A 12,788-nucleotide genomic window follows, 5' to 3' on the forward strand; every position below is an offset into this window, starting at 1 on the left:
GCACTCGGCGGTTCTGATCGGTTACTTGGGGAGCCAGGGTCCATTATGAATATTATGTCCGGGTTTAAGGAGATCTGAAACCCGGACATGTGATTTAAAACCCGAACTGTCTGGGTGAATCCCGGACAGGTGGCAACCCAAAGGGGGGGTGGGGGGGCAGGCAGCCTCACAGATGATAGGTGCGGTGGTGGTGGGGGAGTTACAAGCCAGGGCGGGAGGGGCACTTGCCCTGGTCGGAGTCTTTTAAGGCTGGAGGGGGGGGGTTGCCTGATTGCAAGCTTCACCAAATCCCCACCGTCATAGTGCCCAAACTCAGGCTCTGCTTCCAACAACGTCGATTTGGGTCTTCCATTTACAAATGCCCATTCAGTATCTCTGCTGCCGCGGCCACGATCCGATTTCTAATCAACAGCGCCCTTGTCTGTGAAAATCTGACAGCATCCGCCTCCCCCCCGCCGCTGCCCACCCTGCCCTTGCCAGTGCTTGTGGCTGGTTGGTAGGACCACCGGCATCCCATCAACCAATCAGGTCCTTGCCCCACCCCCAGGAGAAAAATGGAACTTGCATTCCTGGCTGGTCTCAGTGACCCACCTTCCTGGTGTAGAGTGGTGGCCCGTCCATATGTGGCGCAGGGGCGCCATCCCCCCAATCCATGCGCCCACTAATCCATGCGCCAGACACATGGATTTCAACTGTTTTATTTTTTGAAGCATGTGATTAGAGCCTGGGGCTTTGATTGGCTTCAAAAAAGGATGGGCTCGGGGCGCAGAGCACTGCGCCCCAAGCCCGCCCATTTGTGTGACAATAGCAAATTATTATTCGCTATTGTCTTCCTGATTCTCCTCCCGGCCAATCAGGAAGAGGGTCCTGAGATCCGATTGGCCAGGGAGTCTCAGGACCCACTTCCTGTTCTGCCGGGAGGAGAAGTAACGGCCCCAGAGTGAAGGTCCCCGCCATCTGCCTCCTAAGGTAAGGAGGTCTCTGTCCCTCCATTTGAGGAAAATATACTTAAAAAATAGTTTATCATTTGCCAATAAAAAAATAAAAATACGTCAAAAAAATCTGGTCACCTTACTCTAATGTCCCTCCACAGTCACACACTATTATTAGTATACATTTATATAACACCAACATATACCGCAGTGCTGTACAGGATGCAGTTACATAGTTGTAGAGTGTAATCTATGAATGGGAGGGGCTGTGTGTATCCTCTGTGGGTCTGTCAATCATAAATCTGATAATCAGTGTACATAAAGATGATTTCTCTGATTGGCTGGTTGCAGTTTGCTGTGACCCAGATGTAAATATCAGCAGAAATCATCTTCCTTGTGGAGAGTGTGCTTAGATATCTGTCTGTTCTGCTAAGCATCTTCTGTTGCATTTGTGGAACCCACCATGTTACATACACTATATTACCAAAAGTATTGGGACGCCTGCCTTTACACACACATGAACTTTAATAGCATCCCAGTCTTAGTCCGTAGGGTTCAATATTGAGTTGGCCCACCCATTGCAGCTATAACAGCTTCAACTCTTCTGGGAAGGCTGTCCACAAGGTTTAGGAGTGTGTCTATGGGAATGTCTGACCCTTCTTCCAGGAGAGCATTTGTGAGGTCAGGCACTGATGTTGGACGAGAAGGCCTGGCTCGCAGTCTCTGCTTGTCAGGTCTGTGTATGGAGATTGAGATGCTAAGATGGCTCCCCTTGGGGCTAAGTGCAGCGCGTTCCTGGAGTTGGGAACAGGAAGCACGGTGCCGAAAGGTTTGGTGCACTTTCAGAATGCAGGAGTTTTGGTGCGCTTTAAGAAAGAGCATCACACCTGCAGGATATAATAGAAGTCTATAGCAAAGCAAAGCTAGCCCAGGAAAGTTGCAGATGCACTGCGCTGCACCCGGTATACAGCAACACATCAGTTTGACAGCAGCCTTATAGGGGGCTCAGAACAGTAAGGGCTCATTTACTGAACATTTGTAGTTTTGGGGGTGGTAAAACCCCATAGTTAAGACGTGTTTTTTTCACCCCTGCCCCACCGCATCCTCTTTAGCTGCAGTGGCCAGGGGTCACCACCACTGGCTGTCACCAGATGCAGCCTGTCACTTGCCAATGTCGCCTGCCACCAGATAGAGCTTGTAACTTGCCACCGTTGCCTGCCTCCAGATGCAGCTTGTCACTTGCCACCGTCGCCTGTCACCAGATGCAGCGTGTAACTTGCCACCATCGCCTGCCACCAGATGCAGCATGTAACTTGCCACCGTTGCCTGCCACAAGATGCAGCTTGTCACTTGCCACCATCACCTGCCACCAGATGCAGCGTGTCACTTGCCACCATCGCCTGCCTCCAGATGCAGCGTATCACTTGCCACCATCGCCTGCCTCCAGATGCAGCGTATCACTTGCCACCATCACCTGCCTCCAGATGCAGCTTGTCACTTGCCACCATCGCCTGCCTCCAGATGCAGCGTGTCACTTGCCACCATCACCTGCCTCCAGATGCAGCGTGTCACTTGCCACCATCACCTGCCTCCAGATGCAGCTTGTCACTTGCCACCATCGCCTGCCACCAGATGCAGCTTGTCACTTGCCACATCGCCTGCCACCAGATGCAGCTTGTCACTTGCCACCATCGCCTGCCACCAGATGCAGCGTGTCACTTGCCACCATCACCTGCCTCCAGATGCAGCCTGACACTTACCATCACCTGTAAAGTGTATAGGCAATTTGTAAGGGTTTTTTTAGCAGTGAAAGACTAATGCTGCTTCTGGCAGCCTCTCCCCAGCGGCGTCTGAGTGTGGGTAAACTTGCACATGCGCATTTGCTGGTCTTATCCCCGAGTGAGGGCGGGCGGTGAGAGATGATGTAATCATCTCTCTATGCGCCCACGGCTGCAGCTCTGTCACTTCACAGCCCTTCGCGGCCCTGCTGTAAAGGCAGAACAGCTGTAATGTGAGGGGGGCAGTGAGAGATGATGCCGCCGCACCACTGATAGAGCAGCCTTGGCGGCCCAGCTGCAGAGGTGCCGCGGACCGGCACCAGTTCCGCGGCCCAGTGATTGTGGACCCCTGCAGTACAGCAAACAAGGGGTTAAAGCAGGCAGTGTTGTGTTCCTTTCTCACCACCTGCTTTAACCCCTTGTACCCCGCAAAAGCATGCAGTTGTGGGGCGCCTGCAGAGTGGCCTCATTTACTAGAATGGGTCATGATTAGCAGGCGGTAGCACCCACTAAGAGCAACAGGGGGGCTTAATCCCTGCTGCAGCATGTGTACACCTTTGGCTGCTACCTCAGCAGCTAAAGGGGGTAGGCAGGGCTGCTGATAGAAATCATGGGGCCCCGTACAGCCTACCTGACGGGGCCCCATTTAGCCCCACCCCTGGCCCCGCCCCTGGTCCCTCCATCAGCCCCACCCCTGGCTCCGCCCCTATACCGAGAGGCTAGGGTATATAGACAGGCTAGAGTATATAGACAGGCTAGGGTATACAGAGAGACTAGGATATACAGACAGCACCCCCCCCACCACCACCACCACCACCACCAATTTAACACAACTAGAGGATGATTGAATGATATGGAATCAGTATACACAGGTTTACGTCTTCTGCGAGATATTAAAGGAACACTCTAACCACCATGACCACTTCAGTGATTTGAAGTGATCAAGGTGGTAGGAGTCAGTATGTGGGACGGCATGAATATACTAAGGTGGTCTAATGATTGGCTTCTAACAGGGAGGCCTACACAGAGATCAACATTTGGGCGATCCCTGCTAAACTGAATTTTGATGTGTGTGTACCCAGCTTTACCTAATCCCTTGCTTCAGCTGGCTTCTTCCAGCGCTGACTGGTTCCCCGCAGTGCCCGTGTATGTTTTACTGACTATTCTCAGTTGCTCACACTTCAGCCCCCTTATCATACCATACAGGGTTAATGTTCCTGTATGGTATGTGATGAGGCTGAGGTTTTGGTGGAAGAAGAGGGCTCTGCAACTGGATGGAGCATGGAAACAGGTAGGTGAAAGTGTCTATCCCCCACCCCCCACCCTCCACACACACACATACACTGCAAGATTGGACTTTATTTAATTTCCTGGAGATGGGCTGTATTATATATATATATATATATATATGTATACACATTCTTTGCTGTTAATGCTCAAGTTTATAAATATGTTAGGAATATACTAGGACTTTTCAGGTGCTACATAAATATATTCTACATAGAATACATATTAAAAAGAATGATTTTGTGAAATGCATCTGTGTGTAGTACCAGAAAGTCCCATTATATTACCAACATATTCAGGAATTTTGCTTTCACTTTCACCATATCTGCCCTGCTGAGGTGCAGTGCAAGTTTACAGCACAGATTTGTACGGAGGCAGAACAATGGTGATTTACAGGAGAAGAATGCAACCTGTCACCTGTTTGTTGTCTTGCCTTGAGGAGAGCTCCGGAGTGTTGTCCTGCCTGCTGTCTGTCCCGAGGAGGGAGGAGGGAGGCTCGGGTGCTGACAGGAACACAAGTTCACTCCTCGAGCAGTGGCGATGCTCATGCTCCTGGGGTGACGCTCTCCTCCTCCCTCAGTCAGCCCTAGGCAATCACAGACTTTTTTTTTTTTAATTCGAAACTCTGTTCAGATTGCCTGGGCCCACCCCCGCTGGCCGGGCCCGGTACAACAGGGTCAGTTGAACTGGCTTATCAGCAGCCCTGGGGGTAGGGATTGGGGGTGGTAAAACTGTAACTCAACTGCAGGGTTCCCCCCCCCCAAACTTTACCTATGAACAAACCCAAAGGGTGTCATTGTCAAATGCAACTAAAGGCCCATTTACAAATGCAGCAGGCACTGCTGCTCCTCTGAAAAGTGATCCAAGTGTGTTTTGACAAATGCTGAGGAGACGACATGTTGCCTCCTCACCACCTGATTTAAACCCATGATTGCCGTGCAATGCACGCAATTGCGACACAGTAGTATGGTGTGAGGTGAGGTGTGAGGAGGCCACACTGTGCCCGGGGATCATTGACTTCTCCCGTGTTGTTCTGGTAGATCTCCACCTCTTTAAGGTTGCCTACCCCTGCCTTAGAGAGATTTACCTTTATGATTTGTCCCAGAAACACAAGAGGAAGTGAGAAGAAATCCCTTTGCAGTGACTGAAATCCCTTATCAGACAGTCGTCACCAGAACAGGCGTCCCCATTGGAAGATTTCCCCTCACCTCCTGTTCTGTAATTTCCCATCAAATTCAGTCCTGGTGACTACGGGCGAATCTCCTCTGTGGAGACACAGAAAACCCTGACAGAGACTGTAATCTTTTCCTTCATTATGTAAAACTAGAAAAGAGAGTTTCGGCTTTAGATACATCAATAGATACAAATTTAAAGCGGAACGCCACCCAAAAGGGGAGTTACGATTGTTTGCAAACTCACACCCCCCTCCACTGCCACATTCGCCACTGTTTGGGGTGGAGCGGGTACCTAACTGGTTTTGACAGGAACCTCTCCCACTTCTGCGGCGATCTGTGCGGACGTTCGTCCCCCCTCCCCCGCAGCCTTGTGGGACACATTTCAGAAGACTGCAGAACTGTTCACAAAGTGTAGCGCGGCTCGCGCAGTAGGAAACTGGCTGTGAAGCTGCAAGGTTTTACTGCCAGTTTCCCTTACCTAACATGCCGGCGCCTGCACCTGAAGCCCATTGAAGAATCGGGTGAGGAAATCGCTGGATCCCTGGACAGGTAAGTGTCCTTATATTAAAAGTCAGCAGCTACAGGATTTGTAGCTGCTGACTTTTCATTTTTTTTGGGGGAGGGAGACTGGAGCTCCTCTAAGCTCCCAATCACAACAGTGCAACTTTTCATGGGGTTTGACAGTTCCAAATCGCATGACAAGACGCACACCCATTGCTGGCAATGGAACCGTTCATATTGTCGTGACTCATGTCGCAGCGATTAAGAAAAAAGGTTCCTGCACTAATCTTTTACTGATTTTATTGCAACTTGGATAGACTTCTGTTAAATAAAGTCGCAAGTGCCAGTGAAATCAGCAGTGCAAATAGCACTGATATGTGGCTTTGAAATGACGCTGGGGTAGCGCGGTTCCAGAGCCGCACCGGTGTGAACCAGGGCTAAAATCGATGGCAGTGAGTTGCAACGTTGGTCAAGTTACATCCATTATTGAAGGAAGATTTGTCAAAAATGCAGCAAGGGAAAGTCCAGTGAAAAGAAAACCAGACAGTAACAATGTGTCACCCCCGAAGGGGATTTTTGCTTTACTGATTATTTCAAGGTATTTCCTCCTTTCACCTATCACTGGAATAAAGGTCATATAGACAGGTTCAGAAAGATAAGAGCGGGAAAGAGGGAGATGTGCTATAGTGATGGCTCTTGTGCTGTAGTCATCTGCTTAGAGATATTGGATTATATATATTATGTGTATATATATATATATATATATATATATATATATATATATATATATATATATACTGTATATAAGCAGTGCATGACTTTAGATACCTAAAGGTAGAGATGTGCAGGATGGAAAAATGTGTTTTGTTTCAAATTCATTTGTTAAGTTAATCATTTTGTTTCGTTATGTTACAATGATTTGTTTTCGGTTTTCTTTCCATATAGAATCGATTCATATTTTGGAAGTTATTTGGGAAGATTGGCTGTAAGCCCTCATGCACACAGGCTGTTAAAATAACGTTATGAAAACGCCAGTATCTTTGCAGTGATTTTTTTTAACTTTTTTTAGCTTTTTTCAGTGTTTTTGCAATAGCGTTTTTGAGCGTTTTTCCGTGTTAGCGTTTTTTAGCGTTTTTTTTTTTTCAAATTTTTTTTTTTAAATGGCCAAAAAACGTTAAAAAACGTTGGTGAATGACGTTTTTGAGCGTTTTTGAGCGTTTTTGAGCATTAGAGCGTTTTTACAGCTGAAAAACGTCTCTCAGAACCCACTGGTCCTGGGTTTTTTTTACAGCTTAAAAACGCCTATGCCACTTGCAGCTCAAAAACGCCTAGGTGGGCATGAAGCCATAGACTAACATAGACAGGCCTTTTTAAGCTGCAAAAAAAGCTCAAAAAAGCAGCTGTAAAAAAGTCGGTGAGCATGAGGACTAATCGTCATGTTAATTTGTTATTTATGCACTCTGTTTGGGTTGGATGGAGGTGGATCCATTAGATTTATAATATGACGAATGAAACTAAATTAACCATTTCCCGCCAACCTGGCCGCTTGGCAGGTGGGCTTTAATGGCGAGCCACCTACACTATATTGTTCAACTCTTCTGGGAAGGCCGTCCACAAGGTTTAGGAGGGTGTCTATGGGAATGTTTGACCATTCTTCCAGAAATGCATTTGTGAGGTCAGGCACTGATGTTTCATGTGGAAGGGAGTTTAACAAGACATGTGGCCACTCATTAAAATTAGAAGAAAAGAGGTTTAACCTTAAACTACGTAGAGGGTTCTTTAATGTAAGAGCAGCAAGGATGTGGAATTCCCTTCCACAGGCGGTGGTCTCAGCGGGGAGCATCTATAGTTTAAAAAATGTATTAGATAAGCACCTGACTGACTGTAAAATACAGGGATATACAATGTAATACTGACATATAATCACACACATAGGTTGGACTTGATGGACTTGTGTCTTTTGTCAATCTCACCTACTATGTAACTATGTTGGATGAGAAGGCCTGGCTCGCAGTCCCCACTGTAATTCATCCCAAATGTGTTCTATCGGGTTTGAGGTCAGGACTCTGTGCAGGCCAGTCAAGTCCTCCACCCCAAACTCGCTCATCCTTGTCTTTATGGACCTTGCTTTGTGCACTGGTGCGAAGCCATGTTGGAACAGGAAGGGGCCATCCCCAAACTGTTCCCACAAAGTTGGGAGCATGAAATTGTCCAGAATGTCTTGGTATGCTGACGCCTTAAGAGTTCCCTTCACTGGAGCTAAGGGGCCAAGCCCAACCCCTGAAAAACAACCCCCCACCATAATCCCCCCTCCACCAAATGATTTGGACCTGTGCACAAAGCAGGGTCCACAAAGACATGGATGAGTGAGTTTGGGGTGGAGGAACTTGACTGGCCTGCTCAGAGTCCTGATCTCAACCCGATAGAACACCTTTGGGATAAATTAGAGCAGAGACTGCGAGCCAGGCCTTCTCATCCAACATCAGTGCCTGACCTCACAAATGCTCTTCTGGAAGAATGGTCAAACATTCCCATAGACACACTCCTAAACCTTGTGGACGGCCTTCCCAGAAGAGTTGAAGCTGTTATAGCTGCAAAGGGTGGGCCAACTCAGTATTGAACCCTACAGACTAAGACTAGGATGTCAATAAAGTTCATGTGTGTGTAAAGGCAGTGTATAGTGTATATGCGTCTATTGGTAAACACTTTACGGTGCTGAGAGCGCAAGCTCCCAGCACAGTAACAAACGGTTACTGGAAAGCTGCCGGTGCATGCTTGCAATCGGAAGCTTTGTGATCATGTGACTGCTGTGGCTGCCAATCACAGCAGCCAGTCACATGCTCAGAATACCCGCCTTCGTCTCCTGGCATTTAGATGAGGTCTGAAGTGTATGCTTTGGGCTAATCTGAGGTCTGAGGTGTAGGCCGTGGGCTGATCTGAGGTTTGACGTGTCATTTCTTGGATGTGCAATGTGCTGCGCTGCAATGCATGCATGTCAGAGGTGCGTTGGGTTAACGTGTTGGGTTACTATAGACAATGGATGGCACTGCAACATGCCAACACATGGAATGTGTCCACCTACATTGCGGTAATGCACGTTACCACAACACTAAAATGTGATTGGGTGCTTAAAATAAGGTGCACATGGGCAGCCAGCCAGCAAAATAACAAAAAGTCTAAAATGTTTGTGGTACATTTGCCAATATATGTGAAGCTGCACTGCCACGTCAAGGCCCCTCTGCAAAGTCTACTCTGATGACATTTCCACATTGTGACATACAGAGCAAGAAATACATTCCCAGTCTAAACTAGTTAAAAAAAAAATCATTCAAAACTGAGGTTTTGGCTACATATACAATGCTGTGAAAAAGTATTTGCCCCCTTTCGATTTTTTTTTTTTTTTTGCATATTTGTCACACTTAAATGACTTATTATTACACAAAGTTAACCCAAGTAAATCCAAAATGCAGTTTTTAAATGATGGTTTCATTTATTAAGGCAAAAAAGCTGTCCAAACCTGCCTGGCTTTATGTGAAAAAGCAATTGCCCCCTAAACCTAATAACTGGTTGTGCCAGCCTTGGGGGCAACAACTGCAATCAAGCGTTTGCGATAACTGGTAATGAGTCTTTCACATTGCTGTCGAGCAATTTTGGCCCACTCTTCTTTGCAGGAATGTTTTAATTCAGCCACATTGGAGGGTTTTCCAGCATGAATGGCCTGTGTAAGGTCATGATACAGCATCTCAATTGGATTTCAGTCCGGGCTTTGACTAGGCCACTCCAAAACCTAAATTTTGCTTTGTTTGAACCATTTGCAGGTGGGCTTGCTGATGTGTTTCAGGTCATTGTCCTGCTGCATAACCCAAGTGCACTTGAGCTTGAGGTCACAAACTGATGGCCGGACTTTCTTCTTTAGGATTTTAAGGTAGAGCTCAGAATTCATGGTTCCATCAATTATGGTAAGTCGTCCAGGTCCTGAAGCTGCAAAGCAGCCCCAGATCATCACACTACCACCACCATGTCTGACTGTTGGTAGGATGTTCTTGGTATGAAATGCTGTATTAGTTTTACGCCAGATATAACTGGACGCACACCTTCCAAAAAGTTAAATTTTTGTCTCATCAGTCTACAGAATATTTACCTAAAAGTCTTGGGGATAATCAAGATGTTTTTTGGTAAATGTGAGATGAGCCTTTGTGTTCTTTTTGGTCAGCAGTGGCTTTGGCTTTGGAACTCTCCAATGGAGGCCATTTTTGCCCAGTCTCTTTCTTATTGTTGAATCATGAACACTGATCTTACCTGAGGCCTGCAGTTCTTTAGATGTTGTTCTGGGTTCTTTTATGACCTCCTGGATGAGTCGTCGTCATGTTCTTGGAGTAATTTTTGTAGGCCGGCCACTCCTGGGAAGGTTCTCCACTGTTCCTCAAAGTTATCTCAATTTGTGGATAATGGCTCTCCCCGTGGTTCACTGGAGTTCCAAACCCTTAGAAATGGATTTGAAACCCTTCCTAGACCGATACATGAACATTACTTTGTTTCTAATGTGTTCTTTAATTTTTTTAGATTGTGGTATGATGTGTGGCTTTTTGTGATCTGTTAGCATGCTTCACTTTGTCAGACAGCTTCTATTTATGTGATTTCTTGATTCAACAGGTCTGACAGTAATCAGGTCTGGGTGGGGCAAGTGAAATATAACTCAACTTTCCTAAAAATTGTGGTTAATCACAGTTGATTCATGATTCAGCATGGGAGGGGCAATTACTTTTTCACATAGGGCCAGGCAGGTTTGAACAGCTTTTTCCCTTAATAAATTAAATAATCATTTAAAAACTGTATTTTGGATTTACTCAGGTTATCTTTGTGCAATATTAAAATTTGTTTGATGATCTGAATAATTTATGCCGCGTACACACGAGCGGACTTTTCGACAGAGACGGACTAGTCCTGGCGGACCGGACTCCGTCAGACAATTCGACCGTGTGTGGGCTCCAGCTGACTTTTTTTTCCCAAAAGTCAGACGGACCTAGAAATAAAACATGTTTCAAATCTTTCCGACGGACTCGAGTCCGGTCGAAAAATCCGCTCGTCTGTATGCTAGTCCGACGGACAAAAAACGATGCTAGGGCAGCTATTGGCTACTGGCTATGAACTTCCTTATTTTAATCCGGTCGTACGTCATCACGTACGAATCTGTCGGACTTTGGTTGATCGTGTGTAGGCAAGTCCGTTCATTCAAAAGTCCGTCGTAAAGTCTGCCCGTGTGTACGCGGCATTAGGCTCGGTTCACACCTAAACCGGCCGCGGATGGCACAGCAACATCCTTGTTCTCTGTTTCAGGGACGAATCAGGGCAGAATCTTTGCCTGAATTTGGCCCTGAAACTGAGGCAAAGACGCACAGCGTTTCTGTGCAGTGTGCTCCGTAGCTGCCCCCTGGAGATATGTGAACTGGCTCCATAGAGAGCCGGTCATATTCTCCTGCTATGCGAATTTGAATGCGAAGAATCCTGCTTCCAATTCGCATAGGTGTGAACCCAGCCTTAAGTGTGAGAAATATGCAAAAAAAAAAATCAGGAAGGGGCAAATGCTTTTTCACAGCACTGTATTTGCAATCATATGTGAAATCACCTTCCATTTCAGGCTGTTCCAAACCTGCCTGAAAAGAAATACCGGCCTCCAACCTCCCCTTATAGCCGGTCCAACACCTGAAAAAAATACTGGCCTTCAGGGGCGTTGCTAGGTCTACAAAAGATCTGGGGCTAGAGCCCATAGCAGTGAAGTAAAGAAAGTCATACGCTTGGGTGGGCATACACATGTATATAATATATATGTGTGTGTGTGTGTATGTGTATATATAAATATATATTATATATAAAATATTGTTACATATCTCAGCTGAACAAAATAAACTGAATACATTTCCCCATCCACACATTACATCAGGGTCCCCAGAGAGCCCCCCTCCTTACATCAAGGTCTCCAGAGCCCTTCTTGTTACATCACAGTCCTCAAATAGCCCCCCTTCTTACTTCAGGGTCCTCAGAGCCCTCCTTGTTACATCAGGATCCCCAGAGAGCCCCCCTCCTTATATCAGGGTCCCCAGAGAGCCTCCCTCTTACATCAGGGTCCCAAGAGAGCCCCCTTACATCAGGGTCCCTAGAGAGCCCCCCTTTCATCAGGGTCCCCAGAGAGCCTCTCTACTTACATCAAGGTCCCCAGAGCCCACCTCATTACATCAGGGTCCCCAGAAAGCCCCTTCCTTACATCAGAGTCCCTAGAGAGCCCCCCCCCCCCCTTACATCAGGTTCCCCAGAGAGTATAAGGGCCATTGTTTCAGTATTTTTCATTAAACCAGCTGAACAAAATAAACTGAATAAATTTCCCCATCCACACATTACATCAGGGTCCCCATAGAGCCCCCCTCCTTACATCAGGGTCCCCAGAGCCCTCCTTGTTACATCAGGGTCCCCAGAGAGCTCCCCTCCTTACATCAGGATCTCCAAACCCCTGTTTGTTACATCACAGTCCCCAAAGAGCCCCCCAACTTACATCAGGGTCCCCAGAGCCCTCCATGTTACATCAAAGTCCCCAGAGCCCTCCTTGTTACATCAGGGTCCCCAGAGAACCCCCCTCACATCAGGGACCCCAGAGAGACCCCTCCTTATATCAGGATCCCCAGAAAGCCCACCCCTTACATCAGGGTCCCCAGAACCCCCTTTTTACATCAAGGTCCCCAGAGAGCCTCCCTACATCCATCAGGGTCCCCAGAGCCCACTTCATTACATAAGGGTCCCCAGAGAGCTCCTCCTTACATCAGGGTCCCCAGAGAGCCCCTTCCTTATATCAGAGTCCCCAGAGAGCCTCCCTCTTACATCAGGGTCCCCAGAGAGCCCCTACTTACATCAGGGTCCCCAGAGAGCCCCCCCCTTACTTCAGGGTCCCCAGAGAGCCGCCCCCCCCCTCCTTACATCAGGGTCCCCAGAACTGCTCCTCCTCTAGCATTAAATATTAGCCACCTAAAGTTTCTTACCTTCTTTAAATTCACAACATGTGAAAGAGGAGGTGAGGCACTGGCAGCAGCCAGGTCTAAATGAGAAGGTTCCACACTGGGAGGAAG

The sequence above is a fragment of the Aquarana catesbeiana genome, linkage group LG12, assembly GCF_042186555.1.
Source record: "Aquarana catesbeiana isolate 2022-GZ linkage group LG12, ASM4218655v1, whole genome shotgun sequence".
Taxonomy (NCBI): Eukaryota; Metazoa; Chordata; class Amphibia; order Anura; family Ranidae; genus Aquarana; species Aquarana catesbeiana.